The sequence below is a fragment of the Giraffa tippelskirchi genome, chromosome 12, assembly GCF_054371585.1.
Source record: "Giraffa tippelskirchi isolate mGirTip1 chromosome 12, T2T-mGirTip1v1.2.pri, whole genome shotgun sequence".
Classification (NCBI taxonomy): domain Eukaryota; kingdom Metazoa; phylum Chordata; class Mammalia; order Artiodactyla; family Giraffidae; genus Giraffa; species Giraffa tippelskirchi.
This window is the reverse complement of record NC_137286.1, coordinates 91478762-91493305: the sequence shown is the minus strand read 5'-3', so window position 1 is coordinate 91493305 and position 14544 is coordinate 91478762. Positions and strand designations below refer to the sequence as shown.

The 14544-nt window shown below is 45.5% G+C and overlaps 1 protein-coding gene across 1 annotated transcript in view; it reads right to left on the bottom strand.

Annotated features, from left to right (window-relative positions):
• The window catches only part of LOC145528635 (uncharacterized), a 576677-nt gene that overhangs the window by 168329 nt on the left and 393804 nt on the right, over window positions 1-14544 (bottom strand). The window lies entirely within an intron of this gene.

The following is a 14544-nucleotide window of genomic DNA, read 5'->3' as shown; positions in this document are numbered from 1 at the left end:
TGCTCAAGCACTTCTTATATTTGACAGCACATTTCACTTTGTTCTTGAGGGTACTAAGAAGCTGAATATGAAAAAACTGGTCCGGGAATAATGGGACTTGACTTAGCCCTAAACAGCCACTAGCCAGCCACCTGCCAGCTATCTGACTTTGGATGTGCTTTATTTCATTCATTTATCCAACATCAAGCACCTACTATGAGTCAAACAGAGCTTCCCTGGTGGCTCAGTCAGTAAAGAATCTGCCTGCAATGCAGGAGACCTGGGTATGATTCCTGGGTTGGGCAGATCCCTTGGAGGAGGGCATAGCAACCCACTGCAGTGTTCTTGCCTGGAGAATTCCATGGACAGAGGAGCCTGGTGGGCTGCAGTCCATGCGGTCGCAGAGAGTCAGACACCACTGAGCGACTACGCACAGTACATGAGCCAGCTAAGGACTAGGCACTGTAGAACAACACAGACAGGTAAGAAATGAGCTCTTTTTTTAAGAAGTCCATGGGAAATCAGACCCATAAATAAAATATTGTAAGACACACAGGAGTAGGAGATGTACAGAGTGCTAGGGTGTAAGGCTTCCCTGGTGGCTCAGACAGTAAAGAATCTGCTTCCAATGCAGGAGACCCAGGTTTGATCCCTGAGTCAGGAAGATCCCCTGGAAAAGTGAATGGCTACCCACTCCAGTATTCTTCCCTGGAGAATTCCATGGACAGAGGAGCCTGGTGCGGGCTCCAGTCCATGGGGTCACAAAGAGTCGTACATGACTGAGCAAACAAGGGTGTAGGGTCCAGGGGCCTCCAAGAAGGGAATGGTCTACTTTACCTGGATCATAGAGGGGAGAATGATCAGCAAGGTCTTCCTGCACCTCAGTCTTCCTGTTATCATAAGAAAGCGATACTATTGTATCTTTATCATTCTAAAACCGTTAAGTATACCTGAATTTATTTAACTGGGGGAACGAGGTGCAGAAGCATTGGTGATTTGCCCATAGTCCTACAAAGCGTTTGTGGCAAAGCCAAGGATAGGACAGGAGCTTTAAGATTGCTGGTTCAGTGCTCCTTCTCCTAGGCACTAAGTCTCAGTGCTAAGAGTTGCCTTGCAACGTTAATTAATTCAAATATGTCTGCTTATTTCATCCAAAACAAGACTTGAAAAATTACCAGTGGTTCTCAGCTTGAACCTAATGTTGAATGAAGGGAAAGAACTGTTCTGCAAACTCTCCATTTTCCTTGCAACACATGACAAGCACTGGGGCTCTTTGCAGAGGTCCCTTATGGTAAAAACAAAACAAAACGTAGTGCTCATTCCAATAAACTTGCAGTCAACCCTAACCCAGAAGCAAAATCCCATGCAGAGAATATAACCCCTTGTTCCTCACAAATCTAAAAGCGAGAGAGATTTGTGAGTAGAGCTTTCAGCTGTGCGAATAGACCATTGTTCGTGGGGCTTCTCGTTGAAAATTCTGCTTTAGAACTTGTTTTTTTTCCACTGACACCCTAAATTTTTTCCCTGTGTACCTAACAATAGCAGAAAGGAGGGTTCAAAAACAGAAAGGAAATGCAGAGAATGAAAGGGAGAGTGGCAAAGACAGGGAGAAGGGGAGAGAGAGAGGAAAAATGCACCGTGGAGTTCAAACGAACCTGGAGCTAATGACATCTGCACTTTGCCAACTCCAGTATGTTCATACTCTATAAAAATGCCACATTTAGGAGTGTAATGAACCTTGATTCCTTGTCAGATCAGCAAAGGTTTCGCTATCTGACTCTCACGTTTCTAATGCTTACATCTTGAAGGCTCAAAGTTGAGCAAGACAGGGATCATAGACTAAAGGACCTAGTACACAGACCCTTCTGGATTGCTCACCTTCTGGATTCCAAGACCCCAGGTGAAAGTGCTAACTGTGTTTCCAAATCTCTTCTCCCACTTTTAGCTGAGCACTTGGCTATCCAGGCAACGACTTCATTTTCTATCCTTTCTTTCAGCTACATGAAACTAGTGACTGGGTCCGTACAAATAGGATCCGATCTGAAATGGTGTGTGCCATGCTTGGATCTTGCCTTTAAGATAATTAGGTGGGCACTCCCCCAGATTACTTCCTCCTACTCATTGTCTGCAAAACAATGAGAATGGAGTAGTCCCTTTGAATCTAGAAATGGACGCCATGGGTTAAGAATGTCAGAGTCTCCTCACTGGCCCTGAATCATTCTTGTCTGAGCAATAAAGTGAGAGAGAAATAAATTTCCATCTTATTTACACCACAGTACTGTGGGGTCTTCTTTGTTATAGCACCCTACCTCCTCCCTAAGGATCCCACTGTTTGAGATCAGGGACCAGCCTATAGATCTATCTGTGCTTTCTCAGGGACATAGTTCCTCTTAGGCATTGAGAGTGGGCAAAGCAGAACTGAACCAGTTTCAGAGAAGTTACCACATGAAGTATTCATTTTTAGATATCTGCCTAAGGAAATTCTAAAATCAGAAAAAAGTCAACATGGTGTGTATTCTTTATGAAACTAAGAACTGAACTTGATCAAGCTGAACAACAATAGGGAGGTAATGAATTAAGACATAGGCCATCTACCTAACATTTTATCTTATTCTAGAAAGGATAGAAAGTATAACCAGTGAGGAGGGACATGTTTCTGTAGAATGTGCTTGTGTATGTATGTGTGTGTGTGCGGGAGGAGGGTTGTGTGTGTGTGTGTGTGTGTGTGTGTGTGTGTGTGTGTAGGGAGAGACTCTGCATTTTTGTCAAGCTCTCCATTATGTTGATATATAGGCAGGTTTGAGAACCACTATTTTAGACCCACACTTCTATTCTAAAGGCAAGGGAAATGAGGCTTCTATAGAACCCACATTCATCTTAGTCCAAGACTGAATATCAGATGTATGCAAGAAAGGCTCACTGAATGAAAGATGCATGCCAGTTCTCAGGACTTCCGAACCTTCCCTAATCACTAATGTTGATCATGCAAAATTCCAAAAGTGTTGCTCAAATTACCTGAGGTCTAAACCAGTGGTTTTTGATATATCCAAGAATCGCGTATAGGACTTATTTTTTAAATGCATGCACCTCCAGAGGGTCCTTTTGAGTAGGTTTAGAGTGGGAAGCAGGAATCTGCATTTTTATCAGCACCCTGGGCAATTCTCTTCCAGGAACATCTTTTGAGAAACACTGCATCCAAATCATGGGTACAAGATAACTCGGTATCATTAGTTTGAAAGGAACTCGACTATCAATCAAAATGGATCACTGACATGGATAGATGTGATCACATTATTCATTAAAATTCTGTCCAAAACTGAACCAAGAGTAAAGAGTCTGTGAAGCCTCCTCAGCTGATATTATGGCTGAAGTTTCCAATGGAGGTTTGTGCTTCTATCACTTACCATATAGACTCTGTCATTACGGCTGTCAAAGCAGAAGACATCAATAGAAAATATAAGTCAAATCAGGTAGCTCTAGCCAGACATTCTAGTGAAAGGGGAAAGTTACAAAATAATTGGTTTTTCAAGGTAAATTTATTCCTGTATCTATCCCCCAAACAGGATGAAGATAGGAAAACAATGACGCAATGGTGGTATAAGATTATGCTGCATCAAACATGACTCATGCTGGATCAAAAGTCAAAATAGGAAGGAAACAGGAATAAAAATAAACCTCTAAAATAAAGTAAATTCATAATAAGAGTCAGTGCTCTTAGTAACAATGAAATCAAATGTTTAGATGTAACACTGTCACTCCATTCTGGTTTTCTTATATGTATCTGCTTGAAAATTTCTATAAACTTAGAAAAAGAGGCTTTTTGTTTCTTGCTGTCTGCTGGCATGAAAAATATAGGGCTTTTTTCCCCCCATATAACAGGAAAATAAGCTACTGACTGTGATTCCAGGTCTTATCTGACTGACATCAGTATCACAAACCACAGGTAGTGTCAGCGAGGACTAGGGGCATCAGCACTCCACAGACAGCTCCATCCCTGTCTCCGAGGGGACTTCACAGTGATTAGTCTGCGGGAGTAACGAGAAGCGTTACCACCATCTGAATCCTGTGGCAGGGCCAACAGCCCACAAGGAGCACAGCCACATCCAGGCGTGTGTGTCCTATGCATTGTGTGCCTCAAGATTGCCGGAGATCCCTTTCAGAGTATTAGGAAACTTCTCCCCAGGGGTCAGAGCCAAGAGTGATATTTCCAACAGACATTCATAGTTTTCAGTTTCTGCTGAATCTATCTTGCATTTTATGTATGTAGTCCAGCCTCACAGCTGGACTGAACCCTTCCAGGATTCTTGGAAAAGAATATTCCTCAACCAACGTTGCTGAGATTGGAACCGTGATCTATAATACAGAAGGAGAAAGCGGTTTCTTTTCACTGTCTCCTCTGGTGGGTACCCGGCTTGCCTATCACCTCGCCTCCCAGCCCCAGCATCCCCATGGTTCATCCATGGGCCTGAACATCAAACCATGCGGTGGGCAGTCTGGAGGGGGCTGGGCCCTGCGACTTCCCCTTCTTCCTTCTCAAGACGCTGAGCCCCATCCTCCTTCCCTACACACCACAGAAACCAAAGGAATGGAACGAAAGCAGCTGACGCACCCAAGGCGGATGTGATGAACTCACGTTCTGGAGTCACACGGCCCTGGGTTCCAGGCCCAGGGACTGGAACTGTCAGTTCCTGCATTGCCACTGCCTGATCTTGAGCAGCTTATTTTAACTCCCTGAGCATCAGTTTCCTCACCAATCTTGAGATTAAAGCAAAGCAATGCCCTCAAGGCATTCAGTAAGGTTCTAGCAAGCTCTCAACCGCTGAACTGTCAGGAAAAGGGAGGTAACAGTGACAATCATGGGGCTAGCTGTCAAGATGGATGTGGATAAACTGTGTTGTCGTGTCATCTCTCAGGCGTTCCGCAAAGGAGAGAACATGGAAAATTCTTATTCCCTGGGGCTGTATATCGAACCAGTACTTGGTAAGCAGAATTCTAGATACTTATAGACCCGATAGGCCCACAGAACAGATACCTGGCTTTGTTGTAGCACCTCGTTCTCTTTCAGACTCTTCCACTGCAATGACGGTTCTATGCAGAATGATGCATTATTTGTGTTTTTGTTTGTTTTTAAATTTATTTATTTTTAATTGAAGGATAATCACTTTACAATATTGCTTTGGTTTCTGCCATACATCAATACCATTCTTCGGTTTTTAACATTGTCTATGTAGTCACTCACTAAAGGTGGCAAAGACCAGCCGGCAGCCCTGGACTTTCCTGCAAGGCCCCACGAGGCTCTCTGTCCCTTGGCCGTCTGAGGAGTCACCAGTGACGTCAGCCGGAGAGCTGCCACCGCTCACAACCCCAGGCTGCTGAAATGAAAAGTGCCCCCACTTCCTCCTCTTTGGCTTCGGCTGGAAAATTTGGAGTCTCTGGGGGTGGGGAGTGTAGGGGAAGGACACCGTGGGGAATGGGAGTCAGCGGAGGGGGGGGCCATGGCACCAGCGATTCATGTCTCTTCGACTTGCCACAGACACTGTGGGCATTGTTTGAAATCACAGAGAAACTGTCCTACACGGCCCTCCATCTTACTAGCTGCTCAGCCACTTTGCCACATTAATCATTCAAACTGACATGAGTAAATAATACCACATGTGGTTGTGATGACAGTCATCTTCATAATGTATTCGTCTCAAGGTACTTGTGGGTTTTGCTAAAACAGTGTCAGTGAATGTCTTTAGAAAACTGCCATCTGAATAGCCAGCTGTCTTTATGAGGAGCCGTGTGACACCTTGGAGACTTATGTTAGGAGAGGCTGAGAGCTGGTGAGATGGGTGAGTTGTACTCAAAGCCTCGTAATGACATCGGGCTCTGGTAAGACACAGATAACATTGGTAACACCTGGAGTCCCCAAACTGTGTGCATTTCTCACACACACACACACACACACACACACACATGCTGCCCCAATCCAAACTGAGTCTTGTCACTAGGATTTTCGCACAATTTATCAAGAAATCTTTGTTGACACTAGACGCGATCTTTGGAACAAGCATATCCTTCTTTCTCATCTTCCTTCCCTCTTCAAATATTGAGCACATGGTCTGTGTCTAGCTTTGTGCTAGATGCAAGAGATTCCACAAAGGCAGGCACAGTCCTGGCCCTTAGGAACTGGAGGTCAGTAGGGTCTGCAGGAGTGATACACAGAGAAAGCAGAACCACACAGTGAAACAAGTACATTAGGTTCAAATCCCAGACAAACATTATGTACAAATAGTTGAAAAAATTTAGCTGTCTTAATGGGGCGGGGGTCATAATGTCCATTGAAATAAGTAGTCTCAAAAGACGTAAGTTGTAGAAAGCAGGGGAAAGTGTGGCTGGAATCAAAGAGTGCTGGCTATCGGACACAATGAAGGCACAATGCCAGTGGCCAGTGGGTCTGGGACCCTGAGCAGAAGACAAAGGCAGCTCAGGGTTGGGCAAACACATGGATCAGAATAAGAACATCCCACAGAAATCAACAGGTTTGATACGTTTAAAGTCAAAATACTCCTACCCAGCTGAATCCTTGGGGATTTGGTTGGGGCAAAGTTTAGGAAAGTGTTTCCAAATCTTGACTACCAGAATAACCTGGAAACATTTTCTACTTTTTAACATTTCATAACATTTTTATACCTCAGATCTGCTGGATCAGTATCACATCAGAGGCCTCGGGAATCTACTTTTTAAAAGCCAGAAATTTACCTTGAAGCCTTGCTGCAGAGTGACCACGCTGACTCTCCTGAGACATCGAGCTAACCTGGAAGGGCTGACTGGGGGAGGAGTGAGCTGCAGCCCAGCCAAGCTTCAGCCCAGGCTGCCTACAGTCAGAAGAGAAAAGCCTTTGAGGCATTAACACTCTGGTGAGAATCGTTAGTGTCTGCTCCCTCAAGAGTAATATGAGAAAGAGAGAGACCTGCCCTCTGCAGTGGTGGACATTCAGGCACTGAGTCATATAGGCGAAGGGGATAGTGTAGGTTTGAAAGTACAAGTGTTAGTCGCCCAGTTGTGGCTGACTCTTTGTGACCCCATGTAGCCCGTCAGGCTCCCCGGATGTCCATGGAATTCTCCAGGCAAGAATACTGGAGTAGGTAGCCATTCTCTTCTCCAGAGGATCTTCCTGACCTAGGAATTGAACCCAGGTCTCCTGCATTGCAGGAGGATTCTTTACTATCTGAACCACCAGGGAAGCCCACCATAGGTTTAAGGATTCTCCAAGTTGGAAGAGGCCATCTAGGCTATGCCACCACCCAGTGAGAAGTGCACTCGACAATAAACCTGCCCCATAACCACTCAGTCTTTGCTTGAACACTTCCAGAGACAGGAAGCTCACTACCTACAAAGGAAGCTTGTTCCATTGTGTTACAGTTCTTGCTGATTCAGAGGAAAACAGGAAGAACTTGTCGAACATTTTGCAGCTTCTCCCTGCTCTTCCTGCTGGTAGTTTGAAGAACATACCTAATTTCTCTTCAAATATTTGAAACCTCTTATTGGATGCACCAAACCTTTTTTCTCAAGCCAAACTCCCAGACCTTTCCACCACTCCTTTTATAACAGGTTTTGAGATCTTTCTGGAGCTTTCTGGATGCCATGACGTTCTAAAACCAGCTCATTCTCTCTATAGGCCCTCATTTTCTCCAGCTCCTACCAAACCAACACATGCACAGGGCCTGTCTTGCCCATACCCAGCCCTTGATTGCAAAGGCCAGGAAGTCTCCCAGGGTAACCTGGGCAATGCCTCTGAGGTGGTGGAGAAACTGTGGTCCCATCCCCCCTCCTCAGCCTTGTCCAGATCCTTTGGGAGAGGGGCCTGAGTTCTTGGTGCCTCCTGCCAGCATGATTACAGCAGATGCATGGCGGCATAAACCTCTCTTTCTTCCCAGAAGGGCTGTGAGCCTTTTCTTACCAGAGTGCTGAAGGGATCAGACTGTTTCTCAGTCCAGGATTGCGGCCGTTAAGAAAAGCAAAAGGAGCCGAATAAATAAATCTAGCGACTGCTTTCCCACCCTGGGCTCTGCAGCGAGCATTAGGGTTTGGAATCCTCCCTCACAGCTCTCTGAGTCTGTATGCTGCCCACTCCCCGGTGACCCTCAGTCGTGCGAGCAGGGCAGAGCTGCAGGACAGGGCTTGGCTTCAGAGCTGGAACAGGGTGGTGACTGGCAGTGACATGGGAGTGAGCAGAGACATTGTCACGAGCCACAGCCCAGGTTCCTGACGCTGGCTTTCTGAAAACAAGGAGCTGGACCCATCTCTCTCTTGTCCCTTTCCTCACTCCCTGGCCCCCAAGCATCATTGGACCTATTTGAACACAGAATCTGAGGGGGCTCAGACTTAACAGCATGCTTTCTGCACATCGCATAAGGAATCTGAATCACTCCAGGGTCAGGGACCCCGATTGGCTATTCACACAGATCACCATGTTGAGGGGAAGCGCATTCCAGGAAAGAGAACAAGCAAGTGCAAAGGCTGTGGAGCAAGAGAATTCATGGTTTGTTTAAGGAACGATGCCGAGGCCAGGAGAGAGTGAACGAAGAGTACCGGGATGAAGCAGAGAGAAAACTAGGAGCTGTAACATGAGGATCTTCTAGATCATCACAAGGACTTTGGCTGCCATCTGGGTGAAGAGGGAGCCACTGGAGAGTTTAAGCAAGGGGTGACACCCTCTGACTTATATATAATGGGCTTCCTCTGGCTGCCACCTTGAGATGGGGGCAGAAGCAAGAAGGCTTCTGAAATGATCTATGGAGAAACAACGGCAGCCTGGACTGGAGTGGCAGTGGGAAGTGGTGCAGAGCAGTGGGGTCCTGGGATAGCAGATGGCAAAGCCCTCGGGATTTGCTAATGGAGTGAATGTGGAATGATGGCTTTGCTGACGGAGTGAATGTGGAGGGTGTCAGAGGAGGCAAGGGGGACTCAGAGGTTTGGTCCTGAGCAAATGGGAGGGGGAGTTGCCATGGACTGAGTGTGAGAGGACTGACAGCAAGAGGAGCAGGTCTGGAGGGCGGGAGGTCAGGCTCTTGGCACAGTCCAGCTGGTTCCGGCTCCGTCAAGGACAGACCCCAAGTGGAGGACACGCTCTGCCCTCCCTGAGCCTGAGTCTCTTCTCTGCCTCCTTCCTGGCTAGATCTCCTCCTCCACGTTCATATCCCTAGGGCCAGCTGGTGTTTCTGGGGATTCTAAAAGTGCTGAAATCAAGACCCTGCTCTGTCCTTGATGGACTACTTCACAAGGCAAGAAATTGGGCCAAGCGAACATTTTAGCAGTGTTTTCAATTAAAAGAATGGAAAAGCTTCTGTTTGTTTAAGATTTCACAATGAGGCCCTGTTTCATAAATCTAAAAACTCAATGCTAGGACTCTGTTTTTTTTTTTTCCTGGGGGAGAACCGACCCCTCCGGAGTGGTCAGCCACTAGCTGGGCATGGATGACCACTCCTCTCACTTGGATTGCCTTTGTTACTGAGCATCTCCACACTGGCTTCGTCTAACATTATTTGATTTTCAACTAAGTATCTAATTTATGGTTGAGGGAACTAAGGCTTGCAGAACACAGGCCACTCAAAGAAAGTCACCCAGTCAGAAATTCAGCAGAAGCAGAATATTAATTCAAATATCTGGACTCCAAATATAATTTCTCATATTCTATTGTACACACTATCCTTTTTCTCCATGTGTCCTAAGTTCAGCTGGATTTGTGAAGTAGCAGTAAGACTTTTAAGAAGGAACTTTATACAGTTCCTCGTGTGGAGGGGTACCTTTGCTTATGTCAGCTGTACCTCCAAAGACTCAGGTTTTCTGTGACTCCAGGCAGAAACTGTGATTCACATGGTTCAAAGGAATGTGGATTGATTCCCATGAACAAAAGATAGATTAAAAATGTAACCTAAATAATCTCCTTTGTAAGGAGCCTCTGTGCTATATCTTAAAAAGACTCACCAAACTTGTGATGAAGTATCATGACTGGTCATTACAGAGTATTGAGTAGAGTTCCTTGTGCTATTCAGAAGGTTCTTATTAGTTATCTATTTTATGCATAGCAGTTTGTATATATTAATCCCAATCTCCCAATTAATCCCTCCTCCCTTTCAGCTATATGGGGAAAGAATCTTTAAAAGGGTGGATATATGTATATGTATGACATATGTATGACATTACTTTGCTAACAAAGGTCTGTCTATAGATTTTCAAAGCTATGGTTTTTCCAGTAGTCAAATACGGATGTGAGAGTTGGACTATAAAGAAAGCTGAGTGCCAAAGAATTGATGCTTTTGAACTGTGGTGTTGGAGAAGACTCTTGCGAGTCCCTTGGACTGCAAGGAGATCCAACCAGTCTATCCTAAAGGAAATCAGTCCTGAATATTCATTGGAAGGACTGATGCTGAAGCTGAAACTCCAATACTTTGGCCACCTGATGCAAAGAACTGACTCACTGGAAAAGACCTTGATGCTGGGAAAGATTGAGGGCAGGAGTAGAAGGGGACAACAGAGGATGAGATGGTTGGATGGCATCACTGACTCGATGGACATGAATTTGAGTAAACTCTGGGAGTTGGTGATGGTCAGGGAGGCCTGGCATGCTGCAGTCCATGGGGTCGCAGAGCCGGACACGACTGAGTGACTGAACTGATATGTATGTGTATAATAGATTCACTTTGCCGTACAGCAGAAGCTAACACAACATTGTAAATCAACTATACTCCAATAAAAATTAGTTAAGAGAATCATGGCTGGGAGCTCTTCTCCCCAAAACGCTCCTGCCATTTCCTAGACTTCTCTTCCATTTCTATGTGACCAAAGCTGAACAAATTTCCCCCTCTTCTTCTTTTCAGGATTCTCTTCTGTTCTCCACATAGTGGCGGGATAGGAGAATAGTCTCTTATGAAAAATGGGTGCTCAGTGGAGAATAGCAAAGTTGGCCAAGTGCAACAATGAAAGGAAAGGAGGTTCCCACTTTTGTTCCTTCCTGATTGGGTAAGATGCCCTCACTACAAATTGCCTGGTTCACTTTCTTTTTTGTCTTTTCCAGAGATCTTGAACTCACACCTTTTGGGCAAACCCTAGATAGCCTTAGGAAGCATCCTGAGTGTTGGTGACATGGGAGAGGCAGGCTGTGAGCCCTCTGCCCGTAGTATGACTGTTCCCAGGCCCTGCCAGGCAGTTTTTGTAAAGGCACTTTTACTCAAAATGTACTATGAGTGTTTAAAAAACAAAGGTTTAGAAATAACAAAAGGCAGATGTTGGCTTGTTTTGTGCGAAACAGAATTAGAAAAATAAGATGCTCATGGGCCCTGCAAGTGTAATTTAAGACAGAAATACCAAAGCTTGGCTTCCAGCCCTGTTGGTGCCCGAGACATCCCCTGAACTTGGATCAGGAGCCATGCGATGCACAACACTGCACCAGTCAATCCATTTGGGGGAACGGGAGGGAGCAGATGAACACTTCTTCAAATTTATTCCATGATAGTCACATCTGCAAGAATCGTGGGACACAGGGATCATTTTGAAGATGAAATCAACTTAACAACTGTTTTTGGTGTTGTCTTATGGACAAATTATACCTGTGGGGAAAGTTCCAGGCTTTCCCTTTCCCCTTAGCAGTCTCCTTCTGGGCAGGGTAATATAGCGGAAAATAACACTGGGCATGGGGTCAGAACCTGGCCCTGCTCCCTCCCTGCCAGCTGCTGATACTGGAGAAGCATCTTGGCAACATCTGCGGGCCTCCTGTGTCTTTACTTGTGGAATGGGGAAATCGGGAAACCGATCACTAAAATCTCATTTAATTTCCGCCAACTCCATGCTTCTCACTTCTTCCCAGGTCACTTCATCTGCTTTTATTTATTTTGCTAAGGTTTTCTTTCTCCTCCATGAGAAGGATAGACAAAAGGAAACGGGAGAAAACCTTGTAACTGTTCAGTTTTGAATTGTCTCACACCAAGCACTCGGATTTCTCAGGACACTTTTGTGAAAAGCAATTTAGCAAACTCCCTAGGGATTCAACATGGTGTTTTCCACTCATTGGGATAAAGAAAAAATTTTTCTTGACCTGACCACTTGCACATTGATAGATACATATAATTTAGTAGGACGACATTGGAAAATTGTATGAATTGGTATCAAATTACATCTTCTCTTGGTTACCTAGGATGTGGAGCTAATCTCAATATTAATTTCCCTCAATATTCTGGAATCTCTAGCATTATATTCAGTCCCTCTAAGCAATGAACAATTTTCAGGCTCTGCCTCCCTCAGTCAGTGATGGTTAGTCCTAGGAAAGAGCTACTTTTCGCCTTTAAAATTGGAAACAAACTGCAGTTGGCAGGAACACCGGGGCAGGTGGGCACTAGTTCCCTTTACTTCATCTTCACCTCAAGGGAAAATGGGAAAATTCATGAGACAAGTTATGTTATTTATTTGCTTAAGAACTTCCCTTCTGCCATTCCCTCCATATGGTTTACGTTTTCCCTCTGAATTGGTGCTTTCACAGTACAAAACGGCCTTTGTTGAGAGGCAGTAACAGGTGTGTTGTGAGAGCGGGAGCGAGTGAGAGAATGGGAGAAAATGTGCATCTGTGTGTGAGAACACGGAGGCAGAGTGTGAGTTTTGTGTGTGCAGGTGTCCATGCAGTCTAAGGCACGGAGACCCAGTGTGCTCAGGGAATTCCTTTGGAGAATAGAGTCACGTAATATTTAAGAGCTCTTGGCCGAGATATCTGTGCACCATCTGTGAACACATCCCTTCCAGAGAGATGCTGCAAAACCACCTTGGATTCTTAAGACAGATGAAGCAAATGCATTTCAGCAAAAGTTCTGATGAAACTAGCTCAGTGATACTTACCCTGTCTTGCTCTCCTCCCTAAACAGCATCTTAGACAACATGTGGGCTTCAGGCCAGACAGACTGGATTAGCGTTTCAGCCAGGTATTACTCAGTGTGGGGATGTTGGGGGATTTACTGAACTTCCCCAAGTTCCTTCTTTTTTAACCCATAAATACTGGATCATAATGCCCAAAGTCCTGGTGTAGCTGAGGGAATTCTGTGCCCAGGTATGGTGGTCACTCAGTAAATGTTGGTTCTTTTCCCATAAACGCAATTATCAACTCAGACTGAGCAGAGATGGGAAAAATGCTTCCCATATGTTCAGGTAGGTCACTGACAAGGTACAAATTACCTTCTAATTTGCCAACCAAGGTTTTGACGTCTTGTCCTTTGGCATGATAAAGATGTTTGAGATGTTGCAGCTGCATGTTTCTGCTTTAAGTTCATCTTCTCCACAGAACACTGGAATGACTGTGCACTGTCTTTAAGACACAAAAGCTCGCCTCCTGCCCTGCTTTCACCAGATCCTGACCTCCAAGCTATTTTCATGGGGATGGTGTTGGAGCTGCGGCCAGCCTCTCAGGTCTATCTGGACTGACTCCCATCATGTCCAGTGGCACATGGATGGACTGCTGCCCAGGAGATGCTCCATGGCAGTGGGACCTCACATGACAGACGCAGCTTTTGGGGAAATATAAAACCGTTGTTTCATCAGCCCCATAGAGCAAGCAGCTCAGTTAGACTCTGGTTGAGAAGGAAGACTTGCTCCCTGCTTTTCACCAGACACCACAGTATTGCGGAAAGAGAATGGACTTAGGAGTCAGAGGAAACTTCAAATCCCACAACTGCCACTATGACACAAAAGTAAAACAAAATAACACAAAACACCGATTTAACTCCCCAGTTTCTGTTTCCAGTTTTCTACATGGTGATCGCCAACATATCAAGTCGCTATTCCTGAATCCATCCGGAAGTCACCTTAGGCCATGGCTGACAAATCATCAATGACTATCAATGTCCTTCACAAAGCTTTCAAGCCCACATGACAGAGAATCGTTCTACACACATATTTGAACAATTTGTTACTTGGCCTTTTGGCAGTGATTAGCCAGCTCCACGGAGAAGGCAATGGCACCCCACTCCAGTACTCTTGCCTGGAAAATCCCATGGACGGAGGAGCCTGGTAGGCTACAGTCCATGGGGTCGCTAAGAGTCGGACGACTGAGCGACTTCACTTTCACTTTTCCCTTTCATGCACTGGAGAAGGAAACGGCAACCCACTCCAGTATTCTTGCCTGGAGAATCCCAGGGACGGCGGAGCCTGGTGGGCTGCCGTCTATGGGGTCGCACAGAGTCGGACACGACTGAAGCGACTTAGCAGCAGCAGCAGCAGCAGCAGCAGCAGCAGCAGCAGCCAGCTCCAATGAAGAAACTAGTCTGTGCTGACAATTAGGGGGGGCAAAGACGTTGAGGCAGAAGCAAGTTTTCTCTCTGCTCCAAGAAACAATAATTATCAGCCATCATTTCCTACTTTTGAAGGCAGACCAGCATGCTGGACAGGTTTCTAAGATGTATCCACGTTGGATACCCTCTGCACAGTTTACTCCCATCCAGGCATGACTTCCAGTAGTTTAGTGCTTGCAAGGCTAACTGCTCCTTTCCCCAGGTCCCTTACAGTTAGTACTTCACATGTGATATAGATTGCAGGAATAGA